Source organism: Limanda limanda, chromosome 8, assembly GCF_963576545.1.
Source record: "Limanda limanda chromosome 8, fLimLim1.1, whole genome shotgun sequence".
In the NCBI taxonomy this organism is placed as follows: Eukaryota; Metazoa; Chordata; class Actinopteri; order Pleuronectiformes; family Pleuronectidae; genus Limanda; species Limanda limanda.
Window position 1 is genome coordinate 20505679 of NC_083643.1, and position 25081 is coordinate 20530759.

Here is a 25081-nt window from a genome sequence, read left to right on the forward strand (position 1 = left end):
GCGTGGGATCATGGGAGTTGTTGTCTTTACCAGTATTGCCAATTAAAATCTAAAATTATGTTCACGGATGAGGTAATGTATTCAACTTGTATTCATGTTATCCAGTAAATTGCGATGAGTAATCATAAACTATCATGAATGACAAATAGAGTAGGAGGAAAAAAGAGGTGACTAGCTGAATGTCTAATTGGCTAGCAGTGTGTGTTTTCCTTTCCTCATACATTGTTTGAACCAGAAGTTACAGCAGAGACGGAGGAAGCTAAGGGGAAAACGTATGACATAATTAAAATGAAAAGTCCTGTACTCTGAAAACATTTTGTGATTTCTCTGGGCTTAACGTTGTTGGAAACAATTTTGTTTTTAATTACACAGATCAACTTAATACATAACATAGGCCTAGTGCTTTTAGACATTTAATGACAAATTGTTATTTATCATATATTCAGTTGATTGAAATTGCACTCTGCAAAATCCATTTTACAGCAGCCACATGCACAGCTTTCTGCATATTGCCCTTGCTTGGGCTGATCCCTGCCTCTTTGTCCTCCACATATTCATAATACGCTGATTTACTGGTAATTACTTAGTGACAGTTTTTTTTTTGTCACCACAGCAAGACTGTCTGTACCAACAATTTCAGCTTCTTTAATAAGCAAACAAATAATAAGATGTGACATACGATTACAATAAGTTCTCCATGGCAATAACAATCTTAATTATTACTCATGTATTCTGAGCCAGCATTGTATAATGTGAAGTGTGACCTTAAGTTTTATCATAGCAATCATGACCCTGTCCAGGATTTCCATTAAAGAATATCTGTCTCATTAGATTATGGAATGCAATATGTACAGGGCGAGATAAAGTGGTACAGGTCACACACTCAATATCTCATCATTATGTAACAATGGGGAGAGCAGCCATTGCTCTACACACACACATACACTCTGATGTACACGCACACACACACACACACTATTCCTTCCACCAGATAACAGTCGAACTGGCAGCTTTCTCATCTATTTACAACACAAATACACACAAAACACAAACTGCAGCCAGCGGATAGATAGGAGTTGGGATTTAGAGAGAGTTGATGCAAATCTAAAAGGTCCATAGCCAACGAAGAGTTTTCACACTGTGTCCCAATTTCTACTTTTTTCATAATGGTTCACTTTGAAAGCTAATGGCCAGGGCTTGCACGGCCATGCAGCACTAATGATTTACAGCTATGGAAAGTAAATACGCTAAGCTACAGGCAGGGCAAACAGGCCTGGAGGGAGGTGTCATTGAGGGACTTTCCTTTTTACACTGTAACTGTGGTTCCATTTATGAGAATCGCGTCACCAACAATGGAAAAGAAAATGTTAACAGCACTTCGTCTCTAACTTGAGAGAAAATGTCATACAGTGGATGACTTCTCATATGCTTCCCCGTGATCACTATTTCTCAAACACTGTCCTGCAAATGATTTAATGTGGTAGAAAAATGGCATTTCTGCCTCATTGTACTGCGCCTCAGAGATAGAGTGGGAGATTTTCACCGTGTAATTCCACTTCATGCTCTGTGCCAACTATAAAAACCCTCACTCAAACATTTCAGCCTTGATTTAGGGACAAAAAAAGAGAAAAAAAACAGCCCCCTCCCTTTCAAGCATTTTACCCCAATTTATGGTGAAAATATTTTTTGCTATGAAAATCCACGAGAATGAGAAACAGAATGACAGCAAAGGGAGGGAGAGAGAGAGAGATGCTCCTTGCAATGCCCACGGATATTATTGGCAGTTTGCATCCCATCAGGAGGGGTGGGGCAGAAACGGATCACTGTGGGTTACATGGAAGAGAAACAGTGTATAGCTGTGGACTGCTGTATCACCCTCCCCGCCACACTTCTTCTCATCTCTCCCCTCTGAGAGCCGGCCCACTCCCGGGGAATTAACCCGACAGTCATTATGCTGGTGAGGGTCACTGGCTATGTGGCATGTGTGGAAACACCAGTAGTGCTCTGGCTTCATTGCTCCGCCTGAGGCGTCCTGCCTGCCTGTCTGTCTTCACACACACACACACACACAGATGCAAATCCAAACCGAGCAGTGTCGCGTACAAAGAGAATACCATCACAGTTAGGCTGGTTGCCCAGTCACCAGTCAGCCTGCTTAATAAGGACTGTAAATAGTCCCTGCCGCACTAAAGGCAAAATAACAGAGGCGATGATATTCTCTCTGTAGTTGGAGCTGTATTTTAACATCTCTGTGCGCCAGCAGAGGTTCAGAAGGCTAAACGAACATGCTCCATTTGAATTATAGCTGGAATCACGGAGACGTCAGGGCTCGTTTCCAGCCGCGGCCGTGTGGGAGACACCAGCCAGGCTATATCTCGTGAACCAGCGGCACTTTGACATGCCACAGGTAACACGCCTCTCCAAATGATGAGTGCGATGAGAGTAGGCAGGGCAAACAATGGCTCTAGGCAGCCGCTGTAAACACTGGCGTCACTTTTTTTAATTGCCACTGTTCTCAGTTACGGTTGGTGAAAGGGGAGGAGGAGTGGCCTCGTCGGTCACGCTCAATCTGCACTGTACCATCCTTCACACACCAAGCACGAAGAGACCTCCCCACCTTTAACTTGAAAATCAAACAGATGGAAGAATAACCTATTTTAGCGCCTGCCATGAAAGGCCTTTCAATATACCGGCTGCCTATAGCAATTTCCCCTCCTCCTACTTCCACTAAGATGGCAAGATGAGCAAACAGACATTCAGGTGCACTCTCACCCCCCGGGGCATCATTATCCCAGACATGAGAGTTGCTGCCAAAAGTAATGGAGCTGTGAGTCTTCCTGGCTCATGGTAGCCACTACTTTCTTATATTGAAATGGAAGGAATGGGAGAGCTCTGAACAGTGTTTATAAAAAAAAATGTTGCCTGGGGCTTTGCTGTGGGATTATGAGAATTGGCCGAGCATAGGGAGAAGTGAAGGGGAGCAGTCCTGCTGTTGGTGCTAGGTTTTTTTCCCCCATGTTGGCTGGCTCTGAACTGTACCGGGCTGGGTTGGGTTGGGTCAGTCTTTTCTGCCAGTTCCCAGAACACAAGGACCCTTTTTTCTCCTGCCAATCACAACCAGATGTGCCCAGACTGTTTTTTTTCTTCTTTTAAATTCTGATTCCTAACTCAGTCCCCCGTTCAGTTCAGACAAAACCAAACTTGGTGCGGCACGTATTCTCGCATACAGACGGAAATACACACGCTCCTGTGACAGGCATGCACACAAAACACAAGCCAGTTGAGGCACTGTAATCACAGGGGGCCCAGAAGGAATCCTAGAACAGGAATGGGCTCCAATAACAAGGTTTTCAACACTGGGCGCTTGTCTCATTCGCCCAGTCCCTCAGGACATGTAGTTTGAGAAGATTCAACCTGACATGACTGAGAGATTAACGAGGTGTAGATATAGAGGCCTATTTTCACATGGAAACTCTGTCCTATTAATGCAAGGCCAAAGCCTATCAATTATAGACTAAACAAGTTTTCTGCACCCAGAAATTTCCTCAACAGGTATTTTCTCAGCCCTAGAAAGCAGAAATACAATTCAATGCACACACTGCTGCTGAGGCATTAGGGTGCCTGTGGGTGCATTTTAATATTTGATTGCAACTAGAATGTTTTTCCTTCAGGCACAGTGCGAACACAAATTTATGCCCTCCAGCTACATAATGCATTGATGTTAATGATAGAGCACAGGAGTACAGAGATCATTCCACATGACATCGCTGCTGTTTGTGTGTGAATGAATCCTGAGCCTGGGAGGGGTCATGTGTTGTGTATATAGACAGTTCAGACCTGATGTGCAATTAACTATTCATTAAACAAATCAGATTAGGGAATTATTCATCCATGCAGGTAGTGTGAATAAGTATTACACAGTTCCTTAACCTCTTTTCTCCATTCTCGGGTTGCACCCGAGGATCTGGTCTCGCCTCTCTCTCTGTATCCTCTCCACCATGGATCCATTTCCAGCAACATTATCAGCGAGTACCATCTGTTCCCTGCAGCAAGTGTAAAATTGAGCTGCTTGAAAGTTGTCCGATATCGATCGCAGCCACATTAATTTCATAACGCCACATACAGCGTGTCACCATTTGCAATCACATCACAGAATCGGTGTGCCCGGTCGTGCCACTGCTGGCAACCTCCATTGAATGTGACTGTGATCTGATGCATGAATGTAACCTCTAATGTCAGAGGTGCATGGTGGTTGCTTATGAAATATACTGCACTTTTAGTTTATAGAGTTAATAATTGCAGGTTATTCATATATTTGAAGTATTTAATAATTTTAAAACATGAATTATGCCAAATGACCTTTCAGCCACGATTAACAAGGCCCCGTGCAAAAGGTGTCAATGCCTTTATTTAACTGTTAATGGTTGTAATGAGTAAAGCGCTTGGTTACATGAATAAAACATGAGAAGCTAATGTTTGTAATGAAACAAGAGTCTACAGCTCTGCTACTAAACCACAGCAGCTACAGTGTGAAAAGAAGAGCTTTCAGACAGGAACTGAAGTCTGCAACATTTTTCCTGATATTTTCCAGAGGGGCTGTATTTGAGAATGCAAATGTCCGAGTCAGTTGCTGCCGGCATTTTCTGGAACTTTTACTGCCATCCCCCTGGTAAAATGTCCAAGTGAGCCCATGCGAGCATATGTAAATATATGCAAAAATGAATAGCGAGAAAGTGAGCGTGTCAATGGCATATTTAACAGGCAATGGACACGAAACTTGAAGAATACACATATCTCAGGAAGATAAAGTGGTACCATGCATGAAGCAGTGAGGAATAGGTCAACTTGGAAAGGTGATGAGGGCCGACACCAGTGTTGATGTGTACCCAGACGCCACCCCTCGCCTGAAAGTTCCAGGAAATTATATTCCTGTTACTATGATAAATATCAGACCCAATGTTCCTGACATTTTGCAGAGTTCATGCCTGAAAACAGCTTTACACATCAGTAGTAAACCTATCACAGGAAACATTATTTTACTGTTTAAGTGATTTTTGTTTTTCACTGCTAGTTTCCATCGTCCACTTAAAAAGACATTTCCCCCTTGGATGAGCGTGTGACCTCACTTTAAATCTCTGTTATGCCACCAGCGGCTCACCCTGAGAGAGCAGCTTAGGTTGCCTGAACACGAGCACGTAATAGAAGCAGGAGTCATGATAATTTATGCTTTTAAAATCAGTAGACAAATTAATAAACAATGCTTATCAATAATTCATTGACACAAATGATCAGAGCAGTAAGAGTGTTTAACCCAAACAGCACGTTTCAATTGCCCTGCGGCAAACAAGTTTCCTCACATCACACAGTGTCATTGGTGCACCTGCAGCAACCCGACCTAAAAGAGTAGAAATGTGATTGAAAATTTGATGTAGCAAAGAAAAAATCTAAATGCATACGTGACACATTAACCTTTCTCCTTGTGTCGCCATTGGTAACAGTAGAGGCCGAGATAAATATCAGTTATCCGATAATATCGCCTTTCACAGACACATCAGTATTGGTGTTTGCTGATACGCATGGATATGAAAACCTTCAGAAAATATGTTCATTTATGTTTTCATTTTATCTAAAGACAATATGTTTCTTTATATATTATTTTCAGGTGATAAATATGTGATTGTATTTATGTTTTTTCTTTATAATTTATAGTTATTCATGATAAAATGTATTGTTAAACTGTAAACTATGAAAGCCTTAATTATATTTCTTTGATATAAGGATATAAAAAAGAAAATATTACAAAGATAACAAAAAGTAATTATATATATATATATATATATATATATATATATATATATATATATATATATATATATATATCATGTCATCACCTCAAATGTCGGGATATGGGAGAGATTTGTACCAGATGGTGAGACAAGATGAAAGGTTAGCATATTTGACGATAAATCATTCTCTTCAGTCTGTGAAAATCCATACCCATTTTCATGGAAATCTGTCCAGAAGCTGTCATGGGCAGGCGGTCGGGCGCACACTGACCAACCAGGCATGCCGTCTTTAAGCCGCGCTGCATACATGACAAAAACAATCACGAAGAACCAACAAAAACCCCTCTGAACGTATTCATCACGGCAGAGTCATTTATTGGTGTCTGGCAAATCCCAGAGGATCTCACCCGTGACAGGCTTGACGTGTCACAACAACCGCACTTCCGCTTGAAGGTGCCACAGTGCAAACAAGACGTGGGACAAAATGTGATCCCATGTGTTATTTAGGTGTTTTCTTCACGTTTGTGAGATAATGCCGTAGACATGTATAGAGAACAGGGTGTAAATAGGATTCCGTCACATTGTCAGGAAGCACTCCGCATTTCTTTAGTTTTACCGAAGCTCATGTCACAAATAGACAAACTACAGACATCATATTGCACGGCTACATATTAAATTCAACTCAGTCTGGAGTATGTATTTTTAATTCAATCAGGGAGTACGCTGTTTGCAGAGAACATAAAAGTCACAGTTCAAATGAGGCTCTCGCTTCCAACAAACCAGACATGAGTGGCTAAACAAATCATTGTCAGCAGCTCATATGCATCCCAACATTAAACTAAATGAAACACAGAGGATTTAGCTTAGGCCATTTCATCAGCATTAGACTTCGAAACAGCGCTGTTAAAAATTGCAAAAAAATACACTCTCCACTTTACAAGCCAGATGGTTAGAGTACATTAAGAGCTAATCTCAATGGGGTTACACAGGGAACCAAAGAGCATTGCGACTGGTTGCAGAGGAGGTGGGAGGGCACGAGATGAGTGGGAGTACGCCAAGAGAGGAGCGCGTGCCCTACAGGCTCCTCTTTAGTAGATGGTCCATTGTGGTTGACTGTACAGATCAATAAATCATGTCAATAAATCATTAAGCAATCCCTATGCTCCCGAAATAACACAGGGATCAGAGTGGAGATAAGAGCCTGGATCAATGCTGGACGGATGAGAGGACGGAGCTGCCGGCAGAGGCTGGAAAAAGGATGAAAGGTGGGGGCCCCGGGCTCAATGCAATATTGTTAAAGGGTTGTTTCACCCAAATCATAAAAATATATGTTTTTTTCTCATTTGACACTGGTGCATAGTTGAAATAAAATGATGGACTACACATATCCGCTTCTTGACTATCCAAAAGGGAAATATACCAAATACTAACGCTGCCAACTTTTGCATTTAGGGTCCGAGCAGTAGTGATCATGGTGTGGAGCCCAGGTTGCAAGGTCCGGCTGATACACGTGCTCAATCAACTGCAAATATGATGTTTCACCCAGTATTACAACATGAGGAGGATAAACATGGAGGAGGCAGGGTTAATGACCTATGCTGCAGCCAACCACCAAAGCTCAATTGAGATACTTTTGGGAGCTGTCATGTCATCCATCTTCATTTACAGTCTCTGCTCTAGATTTTTCAAGCAAAAAAAATCTCATATTCACTCAAATGAGACGGAGGTGATTGGGATTTTCTTTGTGACATTAAAAGTTTACATTAGCTCCATTTTGACAGGATTTATTTTACCCTCATGTGATAGGAGCTTCAGGCCCTGACATTTTACATGAGCTGGTTATTTGACCTTCACCAACAATCGTTTTATTATTTTTAATGTTACTAATATACCATTATTATTTATGAATTGATTATTAACAGACAGTTGCACACTACTTCAGAGTCTCATTTTGAAGGTCAATTACACACTTAAATAAATTTAGGAAGAGAGGCCTTTCGAGGAGTTGAACAGTAGTCCTAAAAACATATGTAGGCCAGCCATAGGCTAGGTCCGAAACCGCTATATTTTAGTTATGAAATCTATCACTGCTGAAGTACACTTTGAGTTTTTGCACGCCTAAAACAGATATGTCTGGAAACGCAGCTGGCCCTGTTTTATTTTGAAAACACCAAGGCTCTGTTGAAGATTGGATAGGAAACAACAAAGATGTTTGGAAACAATAACAACACCATATTTTGCTTCCTGACTGGTTCTTATCAGGCACAACTCGGCTACCAGCAGTGAAGGTAAAATGTTGTAAACACTTCACAGAACTGACTTAGTCATCGCCATCGTTGTTTCTCATTCATGGTATTTTCTTTAACAAAGCAACCAGCTGTGAGCACCACAAACTTAATTCTCTTCACCTCCACCGTTTGAGGGTAAGCAGAGAAACCTCAAAACCCTGGTACATTAAACCAAAACAATCTGAATGTCTAGAAACCACAAAATCTGTTGTTTTAAATATACTGTGGGAGAACTGAGGTTTAAAACATGAGCTCATACGAGAGGGTTACGATGTAGGTGGGGACTCAAAGAGAAGCACCTTTATGAAACTGGGCAGCGAGGAGGAGGAGGACATGGCAGTGTGAACTGAATGAGTCTTTGTAGCAGTAAATGGAAGATCACAGCTGGATAGAAATCACATAATCCTTTTCTACTGAGGCTGGTGACGCCTTTATTGCCTTTTTAAAATTCACTAATACAGATCATTCTGTCTGGTTAACTCATTAACACCAGTACTTATCTGAGGAGCCACTTTAATGGCCTGCATTATTCCAAATGCCTCTAGGCTAAAGTACAGCTACGTGGCATTTGCTTTAAAAGATGACTTCTATCAGATAGGGACGTAATTATACAAAACACAACATTGTGTTGAGTAATGCCATCATAAAGCACTTAATCGTATGGAGGCGTTACCATGCCTGGACTAATGCCTTTGTATAGAGCCAATATCCCTGTAAGCCAATTCTTATGAATGAGATCCATTCATAATCTGGGAGGTTCGTCTCTAAAAAGGTCAACACCTGGTGTTTATCAAATTTTCTCATAAAAAAGGGCTAAACATTGATTTAGGATCATGGCAGCTTCCGATTTCCCTCAGAAATTATTTTGTGCTTCATAATATATTAATATATATATATATGTCTGTTCACTTGGGAGGAGGAGTCTTTGATCACTCTCTCATTATCTTCTGTAAGCAGGGCTAATATTAAAATAAACAGAGCAGGGGGTAAAGCCTGGGGACTGGAGCTTCCTGCCCCCTGCCTCATGCCGCTGTGGGCCCTTCCTGTCTGGGTGCTGAGGCCAGGTCGCTTGCTGGGGGACCCGACTAACAGTGTGCAGAGGAGGGGAAATACAAGAGGAGGGGGTGGCGGAAAGCCATAACACAGACGCTCCACCCTAAAGAGGAACAGCATGCCAGCCCCGGTGGACATCTGTTTTCACAGGTGTGCTCACCCAATGTGATTAAGATTGGCGCTGCACACTGCACGAGCAGAGCTGCACTGGTACGCCAGCACGACGGGTGACGGGGCACAGGCCCGAGACGCAGGGAACAGTTTGCTGTTGTTCTGGGGCAGATGGAAGCAGTGATGAGAGTTTGAGTGAAAGACGGAAGGAGCAAGTGGAGGAGAAAAGAAAGTGGCTTACACGCTGCACACAACTGTTTTAGAGGGACACGCATTTAAAAGAGTGGAATTATTCTGAACACATGCAGATTATCCTCTGCTGTTTGATACTTAAAGAGAGCCGGAGATCACATGAAAGGATTGCAGTAAACCACTCATGGGAACGGTGTTTTAAAAATACCAGTGCAATTCAGAGATGGGCAAAATGTTCTTAGACTGGATGGTCTGAAAGAGAAACCATTCACCCCCCCACAACAGAAGCCTATAGGATGTAGGTGGGCAGCAGTTTTGGCAGAACCAACATGGCTGGTACCCAATGCTACAATGCATCTGCTTCCATGGCAACCAAAGGAGGGATTGCTTTCCCTTGTGGCAGCAGGCAGTTCATGCTTTAATGTAAAGCGACAACTTGCCAGAATTAATTTGTGTGTTGTCAAAAAAAAGTCCCTCGAACAGATTTTAAGAAAAAAAAGATTTTTCTTTATTTATGTTGCCCCACCTTTCCACCCTCCATCCCACACCACTGGTGCCGCACCATAATTCTCCAGTGGTCTTTTTAAGAACTTTCAGCTGGTTTTTCGAGTGATCTCACTCCTGTAAGTAGTACGAGTGAAGCAGCGACAAGAAAATATTTAACGAACGAGAAAGCAATTCCATTTCACAGCGGCGAGGAAGCGAGGAGGAGGGGCGGCAGAGTCAGTCAGCGGCTTTTAAAGAGAAATGGAAGCCTTGGATAAAAGCTGCTCACCCCAAGATATCGCTTTTTTTTTTTAAACATGGAGCAGACAGACTTAACACCAAATCATCCTGCTGTGCGACTCAGGAGCTTACCTTACACTGACAACTGACAGGAAGAGTGCTATACTGGATGTGGCTTATTAGCATTTGTGAATATCACTTTGCTTATGCCCCCAAACTTCTTAAAACCTCTATCTTTGACAAACAGAGCAGCAGCATCTTTAACAACAGCAGTGATTAAGAGAAAATAAAAGCTAACATGAATCCTTATGTGACCACCAACAGCTTTGAGTTCGGTTTTCATCACACAATGGAGTACTTCAACAATGCTGCCCTGTGAAACCTGTTGCTGTAATGTCTGCTTAAGGGAAGCATTCTATCAGAGTAAGAATGATGGATGTGTACATACACAGGGCAGTATTCAGAGTTAATGCTGCTTGCTGTGATATCAAGCTGCTGGGAGCAAACATATTCCATTAGCCAGTGTGGGATAAATTAGAAACCCTGATCGCACATCCAATCCACGGCCCTGATTCCATTATCCATCCAATCGTGTGCACCCCCACTCTCCCTCCCTGCTTCCCCGCCTGTCAATGAAGCAATGGCAGGCATCGCTTCCACAACTCTGCCCGGCTCCAATCTGCTCTCGCTTCCCATCTCCTGGCGAGCATCACTCAGCGAGGGGTATGACTGCTCTCAAAAGCTAGATGTGAGAAATGTATATATTTGTAAGTGCTAATACTAAGCGGCACAGACTGTTGGGCCAGCACCAGACAGATGGTTCTGAGAGAGGCAGAAGATCAGAGAGATGCTCCATCCCTCCCTCCCTCTCTGTCCCCGTTCCTCTATTACTCAGAGAGAAGGCACTATCACAGCTCTGCCTGGCACAGAGGAGCCTCGGCGTACAAAAGCAGCCTTAATTCCCCCAATGGTGGAATCAGCTCACTCTAACAAGGGTATCAAAGTGGTTCATCAATGAGAGGATATTTAAAACTCCCAACTCTCAAAAAGCCCACAGTGCCATGGGTTCTTGGTGTGTAGAAGGATAAATGGTTGCACATAACAGGAAAACAAGCAGCTAAACAACACAGAACAAAAAGCAGCACAGCAACCGTTTTGGATAAACAGAGCAGGAAAGCCCTTCTCACATTTGTAATAACGCGACTAGTGAAATGGAAATTCTTGTATGAAACTGGTTTAAAGGTAGAATCAGCCTTTCCCATTGTGTCCTCCATAAAGCACTGCCAGTGCAGATTAACTGATACAATTAAATGACAAATTGGCTCAAATTATGAAGTCAGAACACTCTGAAGCAAAAGTAATAAGGTGTGAACTAAATAAATGACTGACTGGGGAAATGTGTCACCATGGGGATAGAAATTTAAGTCCTCATGGGAAGAGGCTGCTTTTTCAAAGCAGTTTCAATATTTGGTTTTAGGGTTACATCTTAGAACTGATTAAGGTTAAAGGGGTATTACGGTATTTTTCAAACTGTGCCCTTTTTAGAAATTTGGTAGTGTGAATGCAGGGAACTTAAAAAGATTCAGGTAGTAGGATTCAGTATTGTTGTGTTGTCATACTACGAAAATGGAGAGGCACCAAGGCATCTGAGAAGCAGCATGCGGAAATGTTGTGGGTTCTATAATGTGAATGGAAAAGTCACACACAAAGTTAAGGCCATTTGTCGACTTTTTACAAAGAAGCTGGCTTTCTATTCAATGACCAATCAAGTGTTAGCTTCTTACCCAAGTGAGGCAGCGAAGGATGCACCACGGACAAGCAGAGCAACTTCAAGTCTTCAAACTCATCTGACTGCGGAGGTCTGCAGGGGATATCATTCAAACAAATTACATGTCAGATTCTTTTAAACTGGATTTTTGGACAAAGGGACAGCCCTAATGTGTAAGTGTACATGTGTGGCGGTGGATGTGCTTGTGCGAGTGCTTGTGGAGGCGGGAGTGTCTCCTCAAGTGAAGGCAATTCTTTTCTCTTTATTTGGCATGCATCACCTTTACACTTGGCTCATTATGACACCTCACGGGAGGCCAGGGTCAAATGAAGTGCCACAGAGCTTAACACACCACAGGAGGCAGGGCTTCTCAGCAACTAAACCACAGATGCAAACTGATTTACTTTCACGCACACCGAGAGACAAATACAACGTCGCTTGACTAGGGCAGGCATAGTGTGTGGGCTACGTCAGCCATGATTTCCACCGTCGGGACAGGACACATGTACAATAATGGACTCTGCCTCGAGCCCTGCTTCTGTCTCTCTCTATCTAAAACTCACAAATGGAATGTGCTGCGATTCACCCACAGTGCAAAGCACTCAATCAGGGTTGAAGGCGCTATGGCAGAACTGCCCCCACACGGAAAATATGCTGCTTGGACTGCTGGAACGAAAGAAAGATCGAGCAAGAAGCTACCAATCGATTGTGATTGTCACTGTTTAGATGGGATAGAAGACTCTCTTTGTCTGACGATGCTCTTCTGACCTTTATCAGGCCGCTGAAGAAGGCAAACGCTGCCAGGCCAAGAGGGAAATGGAGTGTCAGTTTTGCGCTTAACACTCTGCTCACAGATTGCAGAGCTGGCATGGTGCGGTGGACACAGACAGTCTGCCAACCTGGGTGCTCTCCGCCCTGCCTGACCTTGGTACCGTTGTGCCAAAGTGCCAACGAGTGCTCCGTAACACCCTGTCCTCGCCTTAAAAACATTGAGACAAGGCTGTTTTCCAGCCTTGTCAGAGACCGGCTCCAGGCACAGAGTTCATTAACAGATAAATGGCGGGGGTCGGGAAAAAACAGAGAGATGGGAATAAATGAGGAAATGACAACGGACGGAAGATACAGGGAGAGGTTGGCAGTCGTCCATGAAAAAGACAGCTGGCAGCGACATCCTTCACAAACCTGGCGACGCAAGCGATGTGATGGAGGCAACCTCCAGAGACATGGAGAGGGAGAGAGGAAGGAGGAGAGAGATGAGGGGTTTGGAGGAGGGGGGTTGTGGCGGTAGATAACGTGGCTTTGGTCTCCAGACTCCCGTGCTAATTAACACAGTCCTACATACAAGGCCCCCTGCCTGCCTCGCAGCCTGGCCCCAGTCTTCGGTGGCAACACAGAGGGACGGATCGTGAGGAGAAATTGAGTATATGTGAGTTTGTGTTAGGAAGGGCCCGGGGAGGGAGTATGAGGGATGCAAGGGGATGAAAGGTGAGGCAAGGTCTGGTGGCCTTGTCTGAAGGTGAGTCGGCTCCCCCGCCATCCCCGCAGCCTGGCTCCTCTGGCGGAAAGAAGAGGGGGATGAAGATGAATGAGTCAGAGCGTGGGGATGCTGATCAACAGCCGAGTCGCTTACCGGCCAGCTCACTCTGTCGCTCACCTCATCAAGAGGGAGCATGTGAGGGAGTGGGAGAGAAATAGAGAGAAAAGAGAGGAGGCCAATGAGCCGGCACCAGTCCAGTCACAACACCACAGACACGAATCCGGGTTCTGTACCATTAGCCCCAGACTGTCATAAATCAGACAAAGGCAGAGGACAGGGCAGAGCGAGAAGGCCAAACAGAGAAGTTAAAAAGCCACAGCCGCATGGCTCTGCTCAGACAACAAGGGGCGGGCAAACGGCAACCTCTGAACAGACAAAACATTAATAACAATACAGGGCAGCCTCCACACGTACCATATAATGGAAGAGCTGGTCACACTCAGGCTGGTTATCGAACCTTGATGCTTATTGAGTTCTGACTATAATGTGTCCACTAGAATGCTTGGTCATTTTTAAGTCTTGTTTATTAGTTCTTTTATACGATAGCTGCTTATTTCACTCAGAAAACACAAACATTTATTTGACCAAATTTTGATTGTTCTTCTGCCATTATTTTTAAAAGGGTGTTAAATCATTTAACTTTTTCTTCTTCTTTGTTCAGTTTATTGGCGGGTGGCAACTAACGACGAGTTGCATTACCGCCATCTACTGGATCTGCCTCTTTCTTCTGCCATCCACTTATCTGTTGTCTTTGATCTAATATTGTGTACCATTTAATCAACTTTCTTTGATTTTAAATGACATTGTATTAATGTGCTTCTTGCATTTGATGTCGTATTCTTGATTTTATTTGTCCCCTTTGTGAATCACTTTGTAACGGATGTTTCCAAAACATTAATATTCAAATAAATATCTAATTTTAAAATCAAATCATTCTTTGCCTTCATTATTTGATTGACTGCAGATAGGTGACAGAAAATGAGAATAAAGGGGTGATCAACAACATGCAGCAAGAAACCTGAACAGAAGATGTTGCACTTCATGGTCAGTACCTTAAACCTGTTTGTGCGCCTGAAAATTTGATATTTTTATTTGCTTGTGGCTGTGTTTATAAAGCAGAAAACACTGCATTGAGAAATTTAGAACATAATGTTAAATGAATAAGGATGTTTCTAAAGCAGGTTTATTCTCATTAAGCTGTGGTATCAGCACTGATTCTCTGGTTTCAACCAATAAACCACCTTTAGGTCAGAATAAAATGTGTTTTTTTATCAAGCTACTACACAAGCAGCTTGTAGCTTCAAATCCCCGCTTTGGTATCTCATAAAGTCCTGCATTAACATATGCATGATCCAGATTGCCCTGGTGCTAGTACACAAGACATTAAGTCATTAGGATTTTGTCAATGTAAATTGTGATCCTCGATTAAAACATGTGGGCTATTGTAACCATTTGGAAAGCGTTACAGGAGCAAAAGCTTCATTAGCATTACTGCATGGAATAGCCTCATCATGGGATTTCCTAACCCAGATTTTAGCCACACCCAGCCCAGGCATGCTGTCTTGGCATGCGCCCTACTGGCACATAAACAACACATCTGCCTCCCTCCTCTCAAAGTTAAACATATATATTGTACGATGAAGCACTTGTTTGTGTATGTATGGGGGAGAGTAGTGCATAGTTTAGTGTGTGGGAAAAGATTTGATTCCATGTCAGAGTGCTTAGGAAGTGTATAAGGCTCCAGATTGGCACAGACTGGCAAACGTGGTTTGCAGCAAGTTCTGCAGGCACGTGCCAATCCCTACCTCACACAGCAGCACGCCACAGGGGGCTGAACACTTCTACCCCGCGATCCAATTAATTTCATCGCACGCCACACATTTCGACATGCTAGGAGCATAAGGAGAGGAAGCGGAGGTTTGAAAGGGGTGGAGGTGGGCGCTGAGGCAAGTGGGAATAACTGAGAAAGTGGAAGTGGAAGGATGAGCCAAGGTTGGGGAATCTAAGAATTTCCCATATCTTGCATTTGAGTTTCTGCACAGGGAGAAGAAAATGCAATTACACGTGCCCTCTCAGCCTTTTCAGGCAAGTATGGTGAGTAGAAGTGAGGGGGTAGTGGTGGGGTTTGTGCCCTGTGGCAGTAAGCACTTGCATGCTCTATGCTAATAGATGCTTGTTCTGCATCCTAACAGGCATTCTGTGGCACAGCTCTGAGTGCGGAGCAGCAGAGGGTGAGCACAGACCATCAGCAATATAAGAGGGGGGCGGGCCTGCCGCCTCGTGTCTCCGGAGATAGTGGGAAATAACGAAAACTCTGCTGGGACTTCAAAGCAAATGGTTGGTCATTTCCTGTGGTGAAGACTGATACTGGGCCGACATGTTCAGGCAACAAGCACGCACACACTTAGTCACACATTCCAGACAGGACAAGCCCCGTCCAAATACCACCACTTGCTTTGATGGTATACCAGAGGGAAGAAGAAGGAGGAACAAGAGTTTGGTCGCAGAATATATTTGAAAAGCCTTTGTGTGCAGCTGGCAGAATCGTCTTAGTGTTTGAGCAGTGGCTACGGGGTCAACGCTTTCGCAATGTGAATGTAATGTCAGAAACCAGATGATGATGTTGACACTCTTATTTCTACAGAGTTTTCATATTTCACAGACACAGACCATAACTTTGTCACAGGGTAATCAGACATGTAAATACTTATTTTCCATTACTGTTTCTTTGCGAATATTTTGGCATATTATTGCAGGGAAAGCCGAGATATCATTAAAAACATTAATAACGGCTAAATGCTTGGACACCATTTACTGTTATGACAAATCTTAATGTCTATTTGGTCTATTGGGTCACTAGTTTGAAATCTCAATTACTGTAAAAGGCTCCACTTTTACATTTTCTACGGCTTTAAAGATTAGAGCATTTTATTCCATTCTGTCGACTTCCTGAAAAAGATCACGATGATGCTATTTATTTTAGAGAATCATTCTTTTCACTTACTCTTACTTCCCTATTGTCTATATATAAATAAATTTGTTAGGAATTCAGGAGTGTCAGATCCCTTTTTGTAGAATCTCTTCAGTTTCCCCATGATACATTACCGAGAAAGTGTTGGGATTGACTTATCCAGTAGTGTCTGCTACAATTTACACTGAGACTGATAATAAAGGATGAATGAATGACTGAATAAGTGGATAATTTTTGATTCACAGTTGTTGGGTGGTTTTTGATTGATGGTGTTCTTCCAGCTTCTATAATCGTTATCCGGCTGCTGGTTGCACTTTGTGCTGCACATTTTGTACAATTCTCCCTCTGAGAATAACAGAAAATGCAGAAAACCTGTTCAAACCAAAATATCCCTCAAGTTTTCAAAAGAAAAAGATCAGGAAAAATGTCAAAAATGCTGTGGGAGATGTGTGCGCCACTTATCAGAGTGGGAATCTATGGGGGAAGAGAGCGTTTGCCCGATATGTAAAAATAAACAAGTCTGCTATGGTCACTTCTGGCCAATCCCATTTCTTATTGTATCATCTAGTTTTGTTATTGACCAGCAAGCATTATTTGATTCAATTTATGTGTGCGAGCGTTTGCACCAAGAAGCACACTTCTCTTGACATAACGTCTAAGATTGTTATGTGCCAGTAAAAATCGGCATGAGCACACGTTGAGAGACAGAGTGAAGAAAAACACACATCTGGTTCCATTCAGGATGCCTGGAATTCTTTGCCTGCTTGGTTCAGATTACTTCCCGCGCCCCCATGCTGGCTGTGCAAGACAGCAGATAAACGACCCACTCAATACAATGCCTGGTCTATTCAGCACGCAACTGGAAGGGTGCAGATTGGCCTGGATAGAGGTGAAGCTGAGTTTACAGGCCACAGCCTCAGTGTAGACGATCCTCAAGCAGGAAGACTGCTGAGCAGCCAGGTATGCTAATTTAATGCTTCTCCCTTGTTGCAGACCCTTCCCCACACTGTGTCGAGCGGGAGCGGGTCTTCAGGGGGTGTGCACAGTAAAGGTTGTGCCAGAAGGAGCAGCACCTTAATACGATCCTAACCCTTCCCTTAGATATCCACTGGGGATGGCCATGGCAGCAGAGGGTCAGCTCTGCGGAGATCCAAACCGGAGACAGAGATACAAGGTCAGGAGACTGAAAACCTTGAGAGCACCGGTTAAGGCTGTGCTGCAGCAGAAGCGAGGGCAGCTGGAGAATAGTTATATTTTAGTCTGTTCACCGTTTGAAACCTAGCAGAAAGGAAATCATGTTTATTGTTGTTTTGTTGCAGTCGCCCCGGTGCAGAGCTATAATTCCAAACAGAAACATCTTACACCTTCAGCTTTCTCTCTACGCCATTCGAACGATAATTCATGAACATCACTTTTCCTTAATTCAGAACACCGACCCTCCTCTTCCAATTCTCCCATCCTATTCTCTTATCTCTCCAGGTCTGACAGAGTGATGTCTTCAGCCAAAATCACCTCGTCTCCTCCGGTTCCCCAGGAGATGGAGTGCCGGGGATGTAGACGATTCAATCAGTGAGAAGTGAAAGAGCAGATCAAAGACAATACGCCGCGGCCCCATTACCCCCAGTCCTCGGTTACCGCTCGCGATGCTTAGCTCGGGCCCCCACCTAATGGGCCATAATATCATTTTACGCCATGTTCCAGCTCTTTATACTGGCTCTAAACATAACTCTGTCGCCAAGGCACAATAAAAACAGATATATTTCTTTATTACTCCTCACGAAACCTATCGCCAGATCGCAGCACCCCTGCAAAGGAAAATAATATCTACAGGAACCTGCTCTTTCCTTTGGCTCATTTAGAGCAGACACACAGTTGTTATTACATTGAGCTGCACTCTCCCGGCCTCACCTCCCCATGCCGTTCACTCACAGGGTAATGGAGGTTTTATTATAATCAAATGAATACAATATCTTCACCATAAATAGCCTACTTAAAAAGCCATTTTCTCTGCCTTGCAATATGTCTGAATGTCCATCACGCCTCAAGCAACAAGATGCCACATGTTTAATTCAGAGCCCATGCAATTTGCCTGTCACGTACTACTGTATAGGTGAAAACAAGCAACTCGTCCTCCCTTCGCTCACCCTCAGGTCCCCGAGCTGCCCCCTTCCCCTCACCCAATAATCACCCTCCGGAACTATCTTGAATAAAGTCATGGGAGTCACTGGCAGGTTCATTACTTTGCATGATAGCAGGAGGAGGAAATGTCACCTGGGTACTCTGCTTTTCAGGCTATTCGCTTTCTCCATCTCACAGGGCAGATGCTGCGCCTGTAAGTCTTGAGCCAGATGAACAGAATTTCACTTCTGCGAGGGCAAGTTATTATCCGCAACTGCGAATTATCCTCTACACAGGGTATACGGTGCCATTGTCCCCCACCCTATATATCATCGGGTATGACCAGCCCATTTACACCATGAGGATCTGACAAGAGATAAGCGAACATTCGGGCATGAACATGTGTACCAGTGTGCATGTGGTAAAATGGAGCAGAAGGGGAGTTGGGGAATCCAATCTCTCACACAGAGGAGCAGAGACAGCCGGGCAGATATGCTCCAGGCCCAGAATAACCCCGGCGGTATCCATGAATGAAATGACAGGATTACAGGGGTATTAGAAAACCTGCTGAGATTGTTGATAATGCTGTTTATGGTAGGGCGTCACAGCGCCTGTGGGGAAAAAGTCAAACTGTTAGACTAATGAAAATATGGACACGCTCTTCACGTAGCCACCCAGCAGAAGATTCAAGGCCATTACTTTAAACAAGGACGGAGACCCACTTGCTTACGGGAGTGTTTTTCTTTTAGCTACTTGATGGACATTAACAGAAATTAAGATTCATGTCTTTGGCATTATTGTGGCTAAACCTCTTTAAATTGGGGACGGGAAACATAAGCCCCACTATCCCGGTTAAGAATGGGATTATTGTTGTGTCAACAACCCCCATAGATAATAGTAATTACTGTCCTTGCTGCCGCGGCATCAGAGTGAGGCAACTTCCCTCACTGACAGCTTGGTCCTAATTACCAAGAACCACCAATTACTGGCTCCATTTCATTATTTATATTGCTCAGCACACCCAAATAAAAAAAAGACTTCAGTGACTCTGAGCAGTCACATCTCTGGCAGCTGCTGGGGAGCATCCACAGGACCTGCTGAATCATTTGCTCAGTTTTTTCCTTACAATATATTGGTCATCATGCAAAAACTTTGTAAAAACAAAAAAATAAAGTCAAACTGAGCGAACTTTACAGCCTACTTTGCCAACCACAGGAAGTAATTTAACTGCTAAGGAAGTCCATTATCATCTTTATGTTCCCACTTGCTCCTGCTCATTTATCTGCCAACAATGATGCAGAATCGATTCTGAAACATCAGCCCTGGAGCCTTGTAAATACTAGCAACGTTTGCATATTGTATCTACATTCATACTTCATTTATTGCACTGCAAGCTCCATGTTAGAATAATAGACTAATCTGCAGCCATGTAAAAAAAATTGCCTCGAAAAACAAGACAAAAACACATAAAAAACACAGTTATTTTTCTGGCGAGTGTATTCGACCATCCGCACACACACTGGCTTTCGCAGATGTTTGCCATCACCTTCTTCTGCCAAGTGGCGTCCAGAGATGGCTGAGAGGAGAGGAGCAGGGGCGGGGGTGTGAAATTCTGCTATTCCTGCTCCAGTGAATTCTGCAGCAGCTTGGCAGATCATTGTGGAGATTTGTATGTCTGTGGATTTGACATGAAACCATTTGGGAGGCTCGTCTGGAGTCTGTCTCTCAACGTGCCTGCCCTTAGTGGACCTGAATGTTTAGCTTATGTTCCCTGTAAAGCCTGACGGTCACATTTCTCAGTCCCGAGGGTGCAGATGGGTGATTAACTCGGTCTTACAGCGTCGTGTGAAAGACAACCATTACCAAGAAAAGTATGCCTCTAAGTAAAGCACCTAATCCTCAAATAGTGAAAACCATACAAAAAACATGTGCATCATCTATACAGATTCCTGCAATCACACACCGTGTTGATTGATAGACTTCTAATGATTCAGTGCGAATTCAAACAGCAGCTCCTGCCCAACGAGCTATAAAGCATGCAAGGCAATCACATTCCAAAAGGACGAGCAGTCTCTAAAACACAATTAAATATGCACAAATAGGAATCTACGGTTGTGATCCAAAGCGCTTAGCATTTAGATGACAGTTGCACGGGGCAGGCCTTACTTGCAGAGGCTGGAGTGGAGCAGTATATGTGGCCCCGAGGCCGGATCTGTTCCAACTGTGCCCTGGCAAGGAACGCTCAGCCTAGTCAGCCTCGACAGCTTGGATATTCACAGGGGGCGATGGAAAAATGGAGGGCTACAGCACCGTGTTGGAGTTGGGGGAGCTTAGAAGAGGCGGAGAAGGGGTGATGAGTCAGGAACAAGGTGCTTTATATTATTTTGGTACCGCAAGGACATGGCATTTGCCGTGTTTGATGAGAAAACCAAACATAGGCTATAGCGATGAGAGCTTCATGGCAGCGTTGACCTGCGGTGATAAAGTTTATCATCTGGTGGGTACCTCTGGAGGGGCCGGGCAGCATTTCTTACTTCTCTGACACATTCTGAAGGTTTTAGGTTATGCCGGCACTGCAATACCGTGTTTTGGTGATGATGCATTCTTAAGGGCCGGAATTTAATTATACTTTTAGTGCTGCAGAGTAAAAAAAGAAAACTGGTCATTCTGGGAGAAAAAGCAGAGACACAGAGAGATCATGCCATTTTTTGAATGCTCTTTATTTCCCCTATGACCTGACAATAGCTTTGGCTTTTAGATTATGTGACTCATTGTCATTTGACAAAAATCATCATGAAATTTTTAGAGTTTCCATAGATCTCAGGCGTTAAAGTAAGGACGATCGCTTTGATTTGCTGTGACAAATTAATTTTTTACTCATCTCTGGGGATGCATAGTTAAATTCTGAGTCATTCTGAATATCATAGTGAGGACTTTTGATGTTGGACAGCTCTCTCCTCACTTGATTAACCTGAACCAACTTCAAAAGTGCCGGTTAGGATATCGCCATCAGCAAAACAAACGCTGAGCCTTTCTCAAAACAATATTTCCTATGAGCCTCCTCTTTGAAATATTGTGTCAAAGGTATTACTTTCCATTAAAATGTCTTATTTACCCGTTTTTAATATATCCTTGAAACAAACACATTTAAAAGGGTATCTCACACAAGAATACAAATGCTGAACTATGTAGTTATGCTACACTGATTTAAGTTCAAATGACTGAAAATGAACGCAGTGGATGCAAAGGGCAATGTTGCACAAGGGAGAGGAAAACTGTTTGTTTACCACTATGCATTATAATCCATTCATCTCAAAGTACCTCCAAAAAATGACTGACTCCTCCTCCTCATGTCGTTTACTTCTTGAGACAACGCTTTGAAACAACAAAGGGATGAAAACAGTGGACAAAACAAAAAAATGAAGGTGTGAATTTTTGTAAGTGCAATGTTTTGGATCACAAGTGTAGCTCAAGCACTTTGAGCAAAATTATCCCCATGACCCAAGTTCCATTAATTCAGCACAGGCCAAAACAACCACCTGGGGTAGCCTACATTTCAAACGAGCCATATTTTGTTTATCTTGAACACCGGCGGGCAGGCTGGCAGGCATGCAGGCACACAGGACTGGAGGAATATGGGATGGGAAAGTGGAGCGGCTAGAGTTGTGACCTAAGCAAACAGCTGATTATGAAGGAGATGAGTGAGGGAAGAAGTTGTCTGTCAAGCTAAGCCCTCCGCAGATGGACGAGCGTAGCACATGCAGAAACCAGCTACTCCCGAGGCTTTGTGGAGGCTTTGGGTTTTGAAGTACACCACAGAAACTGTCCGGGAGAAAGTAAAGAACAGCTGCTACACGCAAATATATCACATGCAATTACAGATTTTTTCATTAATCTCATGGACTTGTATGCTTCATCCATACAACTACGTTTTCATTTCAAAGCGGGTTTTGAAAGCACTCTGAGTGTTTCGGCACTGCATCAGTTTTATCCTAACACATCACGTGACCACTCATGTACACTGGGCATGTGTGCCGGTGTACACAGAAATTGTCAAAGATTGCCCGAATAAAAGCTTATCTCCTAAGCAGTTGTATCATTGTAAAATGCAGGATTTATCTGCCCACAACAGCTGTTAGCAAAGTCAACAGGGCCAGCGGTACTTATAATTGATTATCTATTGTGTTGCGTTCTACTCTTAACAGCCAGTATTAGCTGAGGCTAATACTGGCTGTTTACTTCTGGAAGGGAGTCATGTTGTAGGAGCCTGGTGAATCAACGAAGGCTATGTCATGACTGAAAAGACCCAATCCACAGGCAGTTATGAGTGTGTACATCATCTCCAAACATCTTTGTTTCTGCCATTCCTGACTCAAACGCAGTGTTTTCAAAAAAGGAAAAGTAGTAATTTGGATGTAGCCTCAGTGAGTCAGGGTGACTGTAGTTTTTCTACTCTTGGGTGAAGAGTGAGAAGAAGATGATTTTACAGCTGTCTATATAAACCCTTAATAGCAGCTGTCCCCAGTTGATGCGGATCTTTGTTTAATGAGCATCAGTGCAAATTGAATAACTTGTAGCCTTTAATAAACAAGCCCAGAAACCTACTGGTGTGCAAATAAAGTTTTGACATTATATAACTTATAACAACTTGTAAGCTAAGACTTGACTTATAATTGGACCATTGTTTCCTGACACACGAACACAGTGTTGACCATTTACTAGCCAGCAATGTTCCACTTCTATGAGCCCAGAAACAAAGAAAGGGTTTTCATTAGTCTACTGTGGCACATGGGGGCTGACCCTTGCCAGTGTATCTCCCAGGTGAGAACGTCAGCTGTAGCCTCGGTAGCAGAGCTGCAGCCTCCCACTATCTGTTCATTCCTTTCCCCAGGGCTCACTCTTGCCCTGCTACCACTATGCTTGTACTGACGGCCAAACAATGGGAGCCAGGACTTCCTTAACAAGTAAAAACTGAGGGCTAAACTAATTAGAGACACCCCCACACCATCGCCTCCATCTCCTCCTGTTAACTCAGAGCAGTGCGATACAGCTTGGCCAGGGACCCATCGTGAGAAAAATAGGCTGGAAGTTTTTTTTTTTCTCTTTTTCTCCCCTGGCTGCGGGCCAGTGGGGGACCATGGTAATTGCCCGAATCCCACTGTGGCAAGTGAGGAGACCGAGAGTGTGAGGGTGACACAAGCCAACGGAAGTGAGAAAATGCTGGGACCAAGTGTGGGAATAAAAGTCGAGCAGGAATATTAGAGACAAAGAGGAGTAAGAGGAGCTTGAAAAAATACTGGCAGAAAAGATAAATGTTTATAAGAGGAAACACAGCACGTCCTGAATCATTGCAGGTGATTCAGATAGTCTGACCCTGAGGACTCTTTGTTGCGTGAAAACAATATAAGAAATGAAACTGGACAAAGTATTGGGAGTGTTAGTGAAAATAGAATGACCTCGGGTGCTACTCACTAGGGAGAGGCAGGCAAGGGTGCAGCGAGCGTCTTGGCTGTTGGAGTGGAACGGAGCAGGGTGCAGAGGCGCCTGCACAGTGGGCCCTCTGTGGACACTTCAATCACAGGCAGCCGGAGCCCCGGGCAAACTTGGCCAATTAGCCGCACACTGCCGCTGACCCCCAGCTTCATTAAGGGCCTAGGCTCTGGATAAGGGGAGAGAGGAGAGGATTAGGGGGAGAGAGACTGAGCCATCAGCATTGGCCAGGTTTAAGAAGAAACACAAATGCATCTGCACGGACACACACGCTAGAGGTGAAGCTCAAGGTTATAGATAAACACAATCAACTTTGAGAGCACCCTATACAACGCACATGTACACACTCGCCCAATCACACTTCCGCCTCCCTGTGGGTCTACACCCGCAACGGGTGGGTGAGAGGGCAAAGCGTCTCCCCCTCTCTCCCACACCGCTGCACTGACAGCAACAGGTGTGGTGGCCAGCAGACCTGCAATTACCCGGCCGAGAATCTGCTCTCTGTGACAGAGACAACACAAGATCAGAGGGAAGATCGGAGGGGAGGGGAGAGGAGAGGAGGGTACAGACTACAGAAAGTCCCTGGAGGGAAGAAAGAAAGACGGGGAGAGAGATTTGCAGTCTGCTCTTTTCATCGCAAATCCCTTGCCAACAGAGCAGAGGCATAGGAGGAAAAAAACACATAAAAAACCAACAAACACATTGGCTGTGATACACCTGTTGTTCTGCGGCAGAAATACACGTTCACATGCTTTGGTGGTCTGGCGAGACCTCACATACATGATGCATTTGCAAAACAGTGAGACAAAGATGAGGGTAAACACACAACATGTAATTTCAGCTCAGATTGGGTGGGGCTTTTGGAGGTGCTTTGGGACAGGTTGTGCTCAATGAGCCCTGACAGAGAGACTGTGTATGCATGTGTGTATGCCTGCATTACAAGTGTGTGTATATATCCACATGGGACCTCTGCTTGCATCAGCCTTGCGATGGAAACCTCAGCGGCACTCCCGAGTGGGGGGAGAAGCTTCATTGTCTCAC

General features: G+C 43.9%; 1 protein-coding gene across 1 annotated transcript in view; it reads right to left on the minus strand.

The window, feature by feature from the left end:
- The window catches only part of plxnb2b (plexin b2b), a 99610-nt gene extending 75512 nt beyond the window's left edge, over window positions 1-24098 (minus strand). The window contains exon 1 of the mRNA XM_061077066.1: window positions 24023-24098. The gene's annotated coding sequence lies outside the window, so the exon portion shown is untranslated. The remainder of the gene's footprint in view (window positions 1-24022) is intronic.
- Window positions 24099-25081: the final 983 nt, after the last annotated feature.